Consider the following 11466-nt stretch of genomic DNA (forward strand, 5'->3'; position numbering starts at 1 on the left):
TCAAAATGCTGTAACAGATTCTTCCCAATATTTTCCTCAGCTTCCCTTAAGACTAAAGCCTGACTGACTTGCACAACTGGTTCTTTCCCAAGGACTTTTTCCAACACGAGACATCTCCGGCTTCGATGAGCAGCGGATTCACTCCTCCCACCAAGAGGCATAGAAGACTACGTGTCCATCTTATTGTTAGCTCCACTTTGCTTTTCCTTGTCCAATCTCTTGAAGTCATCTCCAAGTTCATCATCATCATTCACGAGTGTCACCCTTATTGCCCGGACCAGGATCTTCATCATCATCTTCATCCACATCAATAGCTTCTCCTTCACTCTCTACCACAAAGTTGACCAGGTAAAAACATTGCTCCATCTCAAACGGCTTGTTGGTTGGGATCTTGGTCTTGTCTCTTACGGCAACCTTGACCACTGACCTCTTCATAGAAACTTATGAATATGCCATGCCAATCAATATTCACAAGAACACCCAGAGATGTTGAGACTTGGCAAATAGTTTTCCAAGTCAACCATTTTGCGAGTATCCCATATATCTTGATCCAAATTTCCTGAAACTCCTCAAAAGGCTCAGCTTCCCCTCCCAATTCTCAAAAAGATCACCACCCCATCTTTTTTTAGATTGATGGAAGGAGTATTCCACCAAATCTTTTATCCTTTTGCTAGGTGGAAATCTCACTAAGAACTTCCTTGGACCAATCTGTCTTATACGCGAGAACCAATTTGCCTTCCACATATCAGTGAAACACTTCTCCAGGTCACCAGCAGATATTTCACCTTCCTTGACCACCACCACACCAACATTGTCCATATTTAGCCATTGCACAGCTTCTGGACCCTCCACTTCCACATGAAAGAAACCCAGCCCTGGATTTGCACTCCCCCAATATTGAGCAGTAGGAAGGAGAGAGTACCACATAAGGCAATTGTCCATGTGATGCCCAGTCTTGCTGCAGATAAAGCACCTCTTGATTCTAGTGCACAAGCCCACATAGTGTCCCAACTCTCCACAGTTATAGCATGTTACAGACTTGAATTTTGGATCCAGAATAGGCCCGGGACCACCCATCACGGATAGTTGCAGGTTATTACCTCCTTTATCTCCAGCTCGTCTAGACCCATCGACAACGGTATTCTTCGAATCTTCTTCTTGCTCTTCCCGGCACGCGAACTTTGTGATTGCTTGCACGGGAACCATACTCGGCACTACTCCCCGATTGTTTGATTGTGGGAGGTTTTGAGGAATCCCTTGCGGAACCATCAACATAGGATTGAAACCAGGTTGAGGGATTTGCTCGGCTGCCGAAGAGCTGAGGCCACTGATTCATCGGCATGTTCCACATGTGTGGCTGAATCATCGGGAACATACCTTGTCCAGCCCCCAATTGTTGCATCATTTGCGGAGGAAATTCCGACTTGACCACCACAGGCTCATTGACAGCACCCGCAGAGGGAGCGGCCGATGATGTCGCCGCCGCCTGCCGTGGCCGAACGCCCACCACCGGACCCACGACCAGCCCCACCACCGAATCTGCCCGCACCGCGACCACCTCCTGCCATAGACACCACCTCAACAAAGGATCTCTTCCCCTCGGCGGCACCCCGAGAGATCGAGAGAACTTGATAAGCTGTTGCTCTAGGTAGATATCCACGGCCGGCCGGATAGCGATCGGCGAGTGTGAAGGATCTATCTCGAACTAATTCTCTCTCGACCCGGACCAAGGTCGGAGCACTAGGCGTAACCCTAGATCCGACCGAGGAGATTTTTGGCCGACACAGCCGGCGCAACCACGGATTTATAGCTAGGTGAAGACGTACTTCCCAAAGACGCCAACCACGAGGAAACACGGACGGCCCGATTTCGCACGGAAGGGTCCAAGCGACGACCACCGATCGCATCCACCGGCGAGTCACACTGCGCAACGGGCCCCACCTCTGTTCAAACCATCCAAAATTCCCCACCCTCTCCGGCGAACGGTATCTCGTCGGAGAAGGATTTCCTCTCCGATCTTCTCCCTACGACGCCGATCATCGGCCAGAGCCTCTACAACCCGCGGCGAAAGTAGGCCTCGAGACTCCTCCACGCATCGGCACGGGGACGACCTCGCCGGCGAGATGCGGAACGAGTTCATCACGGCTTCCATTTTCCGGCTCCTCCGAGTCCTTGCTCCGCCAATTGACGCCGCGGGTCTTCGGGATCCATCGCCTTGACCCTCGCCGGCGCCGCGGCCACCTGCTCCTCGAGCCCCTGCCCGAAGATCTGCGGCCTCCACCCCTTTTCCATCTGCTCCACCGCCCACTCCGAGGCGAGGCTGATTTGAAGGATTAGGAGCTTCCGCTCCAAAATCGCCACCCTTCGCCCCTCCACCCTCTGCGCTTCCTCTTCTGCCTTCTTCGCTGCCTCCTCCCGCTTCCTTCTCTCCTCTCCCCACCGCATCTCCTCGGCGAACGACGGGAAACCCGCGATCCACTTTGAGCTGGACATCTTCCTTCGCCGAGCGTGCCGGAGAGTACCGGCACCGACGAGCGCACAGGGTAGAGATGGGGGAGGCGGAAGAGCTGAAGGTGGTGGCGAAGGTGGTGGTGGCGGCGGCGGTGATGGTGGAGGTGGTGGTGGACGGGCTCGATCGCCGCGGAGTCGCCAGGTCGCCAGAGAGAGAGAGAGCCTTTCCGAAGAATGTTTTTCACGCCAACAGTGTCGGGTCAACAAAGGGGCGCAACCTTTTAAGACGAGAGTGGATCGATGGATAGAGGCGGCGCTGTAGAGGCAAGGGAGGCCGGCAGGGTGGTGCTCCTGTACGTGTGCCCGCGCTGTGCCCTGCCTGTGCATGGTCTAGTCCAGAGCGGGGACCTGAACGCATGCATGGCTGCGAGATCTATCTCTACTCATAGGCTGCCCGTGGCACGTACTCGCGCGTGCGTTCCCGTGCACGCACAGTCTCCATCTCCCTCCACCACGGCCAGGTACCAACGCATACATGCAAGTACATGCTTACCCTTTATTACGGCACCGATCGACCGACCTTGTTGTTACGAAACTGCACAAGGAGAGTACGTACGAGTCAACGCTAAACAGTGGCTGTTCCATGCGAGAGCACGTGTACGTGTAATACATGCTGAACAGGAACACATGCATGCTTGTGAACAGCAAGCATATCCGGACACGATTTTTTGGCACATATATAGGTGCTATGCACCCTATAAAGCCTAAAATTCGTGATAATTTCAAATATTGAGAAAAAAATACGAATCCTCCTAGACACAAAAGATGATTAAATATTGTATTCGTATAAATATGTTTGGGTTCATAATGATTCCCATGATATCCTTGGCAAAAAAGATAAGTTTATGACGAAATACCGTCAATAGTACATGGGGCTTGTTTGATTTTGTCTTTTTTATCCAGGATACAATGATACTAATTTCGTCGCGAAATATTTTTATACAAGTATAATATTTGATCATCTTTGGTTCCTAAAATGATTCAATTTTTTGATTTCTTTAAATTACCATGAATTTTCGTAGATGTACGGGGTGCTTGGCACCCATGAGCATTGATGATGTATTTTCCAAGCATCTCCAGACTATACATACGACTGTTGACGTACGTCTACAGTCTTATGAGACGTGCCATTTCTTGCCCTACTTATTGGGTCCGTATCGTCATATCACACTGAGAACAACATGCATGGCAAGTCATTTCAACCCCGTACGGAATATTAAGGTTTTTTTCTTAGGTGCGACTATATCTCAGTCGACTGAGAACTAACTTCGTGCTCAGTTAGATGGTATCATCATGAGTTGCAACTTATAACTAGCACGAATCACGATGCAAATTAAATGGTGTAGGATTTGATTGAGCACGAAGTTAGTAGTTCTCAGAATTTCGGAAACCGGAAAATCCGTTACCACCTAAAAAATACTTATACTGGTCGAAAACATTCAGATAAATTTGAATTTTAACTATAGTAAAACATTATCTTTTCATTGCATAAATATAAAGTAACTTTCATGTATACCAAAAATTATGTTATAGTTTTAATTATATCAAGATTGGGAATTGCTCAGCCGGTGATGGAGAGACACACTCTAGGCCCTCTCTGTATTACGATTTCCAACATCGCTTGGCTAAGCACCAACACCAATGTGGTAGTCACAAGGACATCAGGAATACAGAACGAGTAAGGAGCACATGCCGGGTGACGAGGATAACACAGAGATTTCATACCGGGTTGCATAAAGTATCACACAAAGCAATATGGAAATGTGAATGTACATAATACGCGAGGTTCACACGATAAAGATCTTCGTGGATATGTCACGGAAGGTGTTCCAAACATGTCCACATATACACGAATCCCACTATGACACGACCCGCGGGCCCTGGTGTTTTTAAGATCTTCGTGGATACGTATGGGAGTTGATAGAGCGATCAACTGCTTCATGTCGATTTTTGTCGTGGAAGGTGTTCCGTACATGTCCACATATACACGAATCCCGCTATGACACGACACACGGGCGCTGGTGTTTTTAAACCCCGAGACACGTCCGTAATCGTCGCACTCGCGCTAGCACGATATTTTTTCGCACCGCACATCGAGATCCGGTGTGCGCCCTTGTGCGCGGCACAAAAATATGCTTTCTTCTTCTACGACACCTAAACTAATCACAGTAAAACTTTTATAATCAAGTGACCTATTCTTTCATTTAGATAGAAATTTTGATTTTATTAAAACAGAATTTTCATTTCATTAAGATATAAAAATCCATATTTGACACATTGATATTACAATGCAATGGGTTGCTGCTTTATTACAAAATTACAAAAGCAAAAAAAAAAAATCGTCTTCAACCTCACTGTTTGAGGTTGAAGCTTTATTTCTTCAGCCTCATATGAGAAATGTAAACAAAGAGTTCAATCAATCTAAGCTTCCTTGTCTGCATGCTAATTTCGGAGTTTCAGAGCAATTTCTTACCCGGCCAAGAAGATGTAGTGACTCATCGGATCATCGTTGGATGTGGCTTTATACCATGCGGGGCGCAGTGGACTGAGCGCCCACAACAGCTCTTGTTATCCCCCGCTTATGAAGAAGTATGGAAAAATCTCCACCATATTTGTATTTGACGCGTCCAGAAGTGTCACTCGATACCTAGAGAAAGAGGCACGAGTACCGAGTACGCCTGCGAGACGACTTACTAAGGCTTGCGCCAAGGTCCACTACTATGTCCACTATCGATAAGGTTAGGAGTCCCGAACCTAGACTCCTTTATGTTTTATGCTACCTAGCCAAAGAATATAGAATGACGGCATGGAAAACCACTCACAATCATAGCGTTGGAAGGCAAGGCACAAAGGATCAAGTAGGCCATATATTTCGAAAATATGGCCACTCGGAGCCCCGGCCCCATCTCGCACTCACTCTCACTCGCACAGTTGAGCAAAAGCTTACTTGATCCATGTTCATGGTCCCCCCTCCCGTCGAGCTAGCTAGGCTTCGTGGTTCCCCAGCTTTTGGCGCCTCCTCCAAATCATTCACCCATAATTCACCGCCCAACACCCCACGCGCCATCCCTCTTCCGGGTTGTAGGCCGGCCGGCGCTCGCATGTCATCTCCATCCGCTTCCCAAATTCGCCATGGCCGCCCCCATTCTTGCTAGCCCTGTCGATCAAGGAGTGGCAAAAGGGCCGGCCGAGCAGCCTGTGCGGCAGGGTCAAGATTCTCCCATTTCCGCGACCCGGCCGGCGCCGGGCAGTACTGCTAGTACGTGCTCCACTTGCTCTCCTGGTCCCTTGTATCCAGGAGCAATGGAAAAAAAATCAAAGAAATGAAAATTCGGGGTTTCCGAGGAATCCCCTGTGGGTGAGCAACCATTACGTCACGGGCTCGCGACAGCAACTGATTGCATCTCAATGCTGCTACTAGTGTTAGGTTATCTCCAACGCTACTAGTGTTAGGGTATCTTCAACAGGTCGATGCATTTTGTACGTTAAAAATGTTCCGTTGTGTCCGTTTGCGTCGGTCCGGGGACATCATGCGACCCAGAGCGACCGTTTGCATTGGGCTACCTCCAGCGGTGGGACACATTTTTTAGCGGATATAGCGTCAAGGTCGTTAATGGTGTTTTACATCCCGTCGAGGCCTGCCATCGATGATCACCGGTTCCCGCGCTACGACGGTCGTTCCCGCGCTTGGCCAATACATTGGCAAGTTTCGCCGGTGTTTCGCGCATGGGGGAAATGACCTGTGCGGCATCGTTGTTTCTCGCCCCGTCGTGGCTATATATGGTGGGCACCGGCGGGGGTGACGGGCACACCTCAAGCTAAACCCTAGCATCCATCCATGACCGAGCGCAACCTTAGCTGGGATCAGGTTGTTCAGATGTGCCGCCACGCCCACCCGGAGGAGGACGAGCAGCTAATCGCCGCCGTGTTTCAGGCCGACCAGCTGGACCTGGAGGCGACGGAGGCGGAGGCGAAGGTTGCGGAGGGGGAGGCGGCAGAGCGCGTGCAATGGCGTGAGCGCCTCGCGGCGGCCAGGGCGGAAATCAACGATGCTAGGGCCGAGCTCGTCGACGCCAGGGCGGCGCTCGCGAAGGCGTGGGCGGCGATGGCGGCCCCTCTGGCGGCCCCACCCGCGGACGCTGTCATCCACGACATCACCGACGACGATGACATCGTACCCGGCCGCTTCGACTGCGGTGGCGACTAGTTCGTTCTGCTCGCGTCCTTCGAGACCCTGGCTGGGGACGCCCTGCGCCGTCAGGCTTGGGCAGCGGAGGATGAAGCCCACAGCTATGATGTCGCCATGACTCAGGGGTACATGCGCTCCGATCTGGATTTGCTCCAGCGTAGGGGCCCTTCTCCCGCGCGGGTCGAGGCGGAGAACCGGGAGCTGACGGTCGCCATTGCCACCAGGGACGAAGCGGTGGCAGAGGCGGCTAAGGACAGGGCCCACTTCCACGCCCAGCGGGAGGGGTTGCAGGCGACGCCCCAGGCGGACGAGGCGGCGGCGGCCCAGGCGGAGGCCAACTCTATGGCCAGGAGAGTCTTGTGGGACTCCTCTCTAGCCGAGGCCCTCGAACGCCGCAGGGAGCAGGACGAGATGTCCGATCGCCGGCATGCGCGGCGTGCGGAGTGCATGAAGTGTTCCCGCTTTGACGACGACGCTGACCCCACGTGGTAGGCCGCGCGACGGTGAGTAGGTACGACCATTGTAGTTTTAGGTTAACTCGATTAACCATCTCTGTAAAGATGGTCCTTTTGGCCAATCAATAGTAATGAAGAAATATTTTGGTTACCTAGTCACTGCCGATCGAGCCCGGATGCAACGAACGCGGACACTTTTCGTGATCGCGCAACATCCACAAAAACGCAAACCTGGCGCATATTTGGGCCAGGTTTGCGTTGCCCCGAATCGATCACTATGCGTCGCCCCGCTGGAGGTGGTACCAGACGCCTTTTTTGGCCCGTCAGGCGCAAACGGTCATCCGTTTCGTCGCTCCGTTAGAGATCCCCCTAGCAGCAATCAGCAAAGGGGCTAGCTTTGTTTTTCGCTTTTGGAGCCTAACGCTTTTAAGAAGCTGGATCAAAGGCTATGCAAACGTAAGATAAGGCGCATGATCGATCGATCTCCCCGCCTAATCCGTGTATCTACATGCGGCTATGGCGCAGGCCATCAGCATGGCTAAATAATTGTGGCATGCTTAGGAGCCAGCACCATAGGCGAGCTTGGAAAGCGCTCTTCACCCATGCATCACCCGGTCAGTCTGTGATCAGCATGCTTGTGTGGATGGAAATGGGAGAGATCGGTGGAGCTGTCGTCGCTTCGTAGCCCAGCCAAAACCGCCACTATTTCCCCACGCCTCTCGCTCTCTGAAACTCTGTTGCTGCTTGCGTGCGCGCGCACGTCCTGAGCTGAGCTACGGCAGATGGATCGACTCGTCTTTTCGAGAGGAGGGAGTGAGGGAGAAAGGAAACAAGGAGAAAACGATGGGGAGAAACCCTCGCGAGCTGTTGCTGTTGGTGACACGGACCGGACCGAGCGTGCTGAGGCTACATGCACTGCACTGCACGCGAGAGCAGAGGCGAGAGGCTTTGGCGATGTAGATCGATCGACGCGCAGTGCAACAGAGAAACTGTGAACCGACATGGGCCAGCCGCACGGGCCTGGTTGCTCGTACGACGCTCCGCCCAGGCCATGTGGGGTTTGCCTCTGCCTCCTGGTAGGGCCCCGATGGGTTCAGTGAAAGCAAAACCCGGTCAGCAACCCCAAGATCTGCTGCCTCCGCTCTGCCCTAGCTTTGCGCTTAGCTCGGATGCGGACTTGCAGGTGTACGTACATACATCATGGCCTTGGATTCCGAGAGCCGGCCGGGGGCACCAGCGAAACTACACCACGGCACCACGGCGACATGTAGATAGGTCCGAGTCGAGAGATCATTACTGTAAGGGCGGGGCCGCTGCCTGGAGATCACTGGGATCGTGCGCGCGCGGAGCAGTGCTAGGTACCTAGGGACACCGGTGACCCACACGGGGGAGATCTTTTTTCCTTTTGCCCTTTGCGAGACCTGGGTGGTAACTCATAATGGGCTGTGACTGAAACGAGACTGACTGAAGATTAGAGGCGTGGGTGAGGAGATGAGATGAGATGACACTGCAGTGCCCCCGCTCTCCTTCCACACTCTACCGCTACTGCTACCCACGATTGGAATTGCTTTGTTGTGTTGCCAGTCACCTGCTAGGCTCCCATTTGTCTGACCATGACACTGCATCGTTCGAATTATCTGTATATTCTTGTGTGCGATGTAAATATCTTCGCGAGACTAGGTAAGCCCGGGCTGACATAATGGTCTACCTCCTCATGCCGTTCTGACGAGGGATCATTGCTCCTACGTGGAGGAGCTGCATGAGATGGCAAAAGGGAGGAGACAGAGCTGCCAGATTCATTTGCAACAGGAGATGGCAAGAGGGTCCACACCTCACACCTTTACTGTACTGCGTCGAGATCTAAAATCGTCCGTGACTTGAGGCAGGCCATGTAGGACTGTCATGGTCGGATCGTGAGCACGTAGATAGACGTTTCCCGAACACAAACACTTGCAAACTGACCAGGATTTCTGCTGTAAAAAAAAGAGAGACAAGAAAGTGGCGACGGCCACGACGGAAGCACATTTCGACTGGGCCGAAGCAGAGTGCTCTTTCTGCCCGTCAAATAATTATGAAACCCTGGCCCAACTTGAAACCTCTACGAGGTATGACCGTTTTGGCCTACAACTCTAATTCATGCCATGGGCTGCCACTACACCAAGACCAGCCCATGTTTGTAGCAGCCTCCATCGCGGCAATGCACGGAATTCCGGAAACGACTGCGCGCTACCGACCACCATTTCGCTGAAGGACGCGCGGTTGTGGGCCGGCCCAGTTTTGTTGGTTCTTCCCGTGGACCGGATTAGGCAAAAATAAGAAAATCGGTTGAAGCTACGAATCGAAACCTGGTGTCGCGCTTGGAGACAGAGGTGCTTACCACTAGGCTACGATAGTCATGTTGTTCATAAAGGTGCATTTGTCTATAATAATCCATGTTGGCGTACGCGTAATAAGCATGTTGCCTATTTATTCTTTGTACCTTGCGATGTTGTTTATTTCCATGTTGTTTATTTTTTTCTATTTATGTTTCTTTCTTCCTACACTTCTCCTTTTCTTCTTTCTTTTTTCTTTGTTCTTCTATTTTTTTTTATTTTTCTTCTTATTTTCATGTATTGTTCCCTTCCGTCTAGTCTATTGTTTCCTTTCGTCTAGGTTGTTGTTCCTCATCTTTTAGGATGTTGTTCCTCTTTGTGTAGGGTGTTGTTCCTTTTCGTCTAGGCTCTTGTTCCCTTCCGTTCATGATGTTGTTCCTCTCCGTGTAGGTTGTTGTTCCCCTCCGTGTAAGGTTGTTCCTTTTCGTCTAGGCTCTTGTTCCCTTCCGTTTAGGATGTTGTTCCCCTCCGTGTAGGTTGTTGTTCCCCTCCGTGTAGGGTGTTGTTCCTTTTCGTCTAGGCTCTTGTTCCCTTCCGTTTAGGATGTTGTTCCCCTCTGTGTAGGTTGTTGTTCCCCTCCGTGTAGGGTGTTGTTCCCCTTCGTGTAAGTCGTTGTTCCCCTCCATTCTAGGCCGTTGTTCCCCTACCATCTTCGTCGTTGTTCCACGTCGTCTAAGATGTTGTTCCGCACCGTCTAAACTGTTTGTTCCCTACCGTCTAGGTTGTTGTTTCCGCCGTCTATGTCGTTGTTCCCCTTCGTGTAGGTCGTCGTTCCCCGCTGTCTAGGCTATTGTTCCCCTCCGTGTTGGTCGTTGTTCCTCTCGATCTATGTCATTGTTCCCTGTCATTCTAGGCCGTTGTTCCCCTCCATCCAGATTGTTGTTCCCCTACCATCTTGGCCGTTGTTCCCCGTCGTCTAGGATGTTGTTCCCCACCGTCTAAACTGTTTGTTCCCTACCGTCTAGGTTGTTGTTCCTCGTCGTCTAGGCCGTTGTTCCCCTCCATCCGGATTATTGTTCCCCTACCATCTTGGTCGTTGTTCCCCGTCGTCTACGATGTTGTTCCCCTCCATTCAGGTTGTTGTTCCCCTCCGTTCAAGCTGTTGTTCCCTGTCGTCTAAGCTATTGTTCCCCTCCATCCGGATTATTCTTCCCCTACCATCTTGGCAGTTGTTCCCCGTCGTCTACGATGTTGTTCCCCTCCATTCAGGTTGTTGTTCCTCTCCGTTCAAGCTGTTGTTCCCTGTCGTCTAAGCTATTGTTCCCAAACATCTAGGTTGTTGTTCCTCTCTCTCATGTTGTTCCCCTAACATCATTTTTTATATTCTATATTTTTATTCACCTCATTCCCCTAGCACGGAGACAATGCATGCGTCCAAGGCAACATGGTTTCGGAGTGTATAATTATTTAGTTCAAAGTTTGACTACTCTAGTTTCCGAGAGTATATCAAGCATTTGCCATTTGGTGCTCTATTTTGTCCAAGGCACTAAGGCAGCATGGTTTCTGAGAGTATATCACGCATTTGATAGTCTAGTTTTCTTTTTTTTGCCGACTGTTAGATGCTTCGGTGGGAAGATAGAGATTTTTAGGTATCAATCTCATGCATATCCACGTGCATGCATGTTGGTGGGTGCATGTATTTTCCATCCTTATAATACTACTAATGTGCATAGCCGTGAGCTAGCTATGAGAAGAAAAATGAGACTAAGTGGTGTACTACTAGTCCACTACGTTTTGTTCACCACCTCTAGCTTTATCCATGCAGTTCTATCGTACAAAAGCAACGCCTGACACCAGCAGCGAGCAGCGTCTAGCGCCTGTGAACAGCGAACATGCAAAAGCAGTGTAACCCACATTCAACAGCACCAGCCAGGCAGAGTGCAGGAGGTCTGGCGCACGTCGGGCGGGCGGTACAATGTTTCATTTTTTAGTCCCACCT

Source organism: Lolium rigidum, chromosome 7 (genome assembly GCF_022539505.1).
Source record: "Lolium rigidum isolate FL_2022 chromosome 7, APGP_CSIRO_Lrig_0.1, whole genome shotgun sequence".
Lineage (NCBI taxonomy): Eukaryota > Viridiplantae > Streptophyta > Magnoliopsida > Poales > Poaceae > Lolium > Lolium rigidum.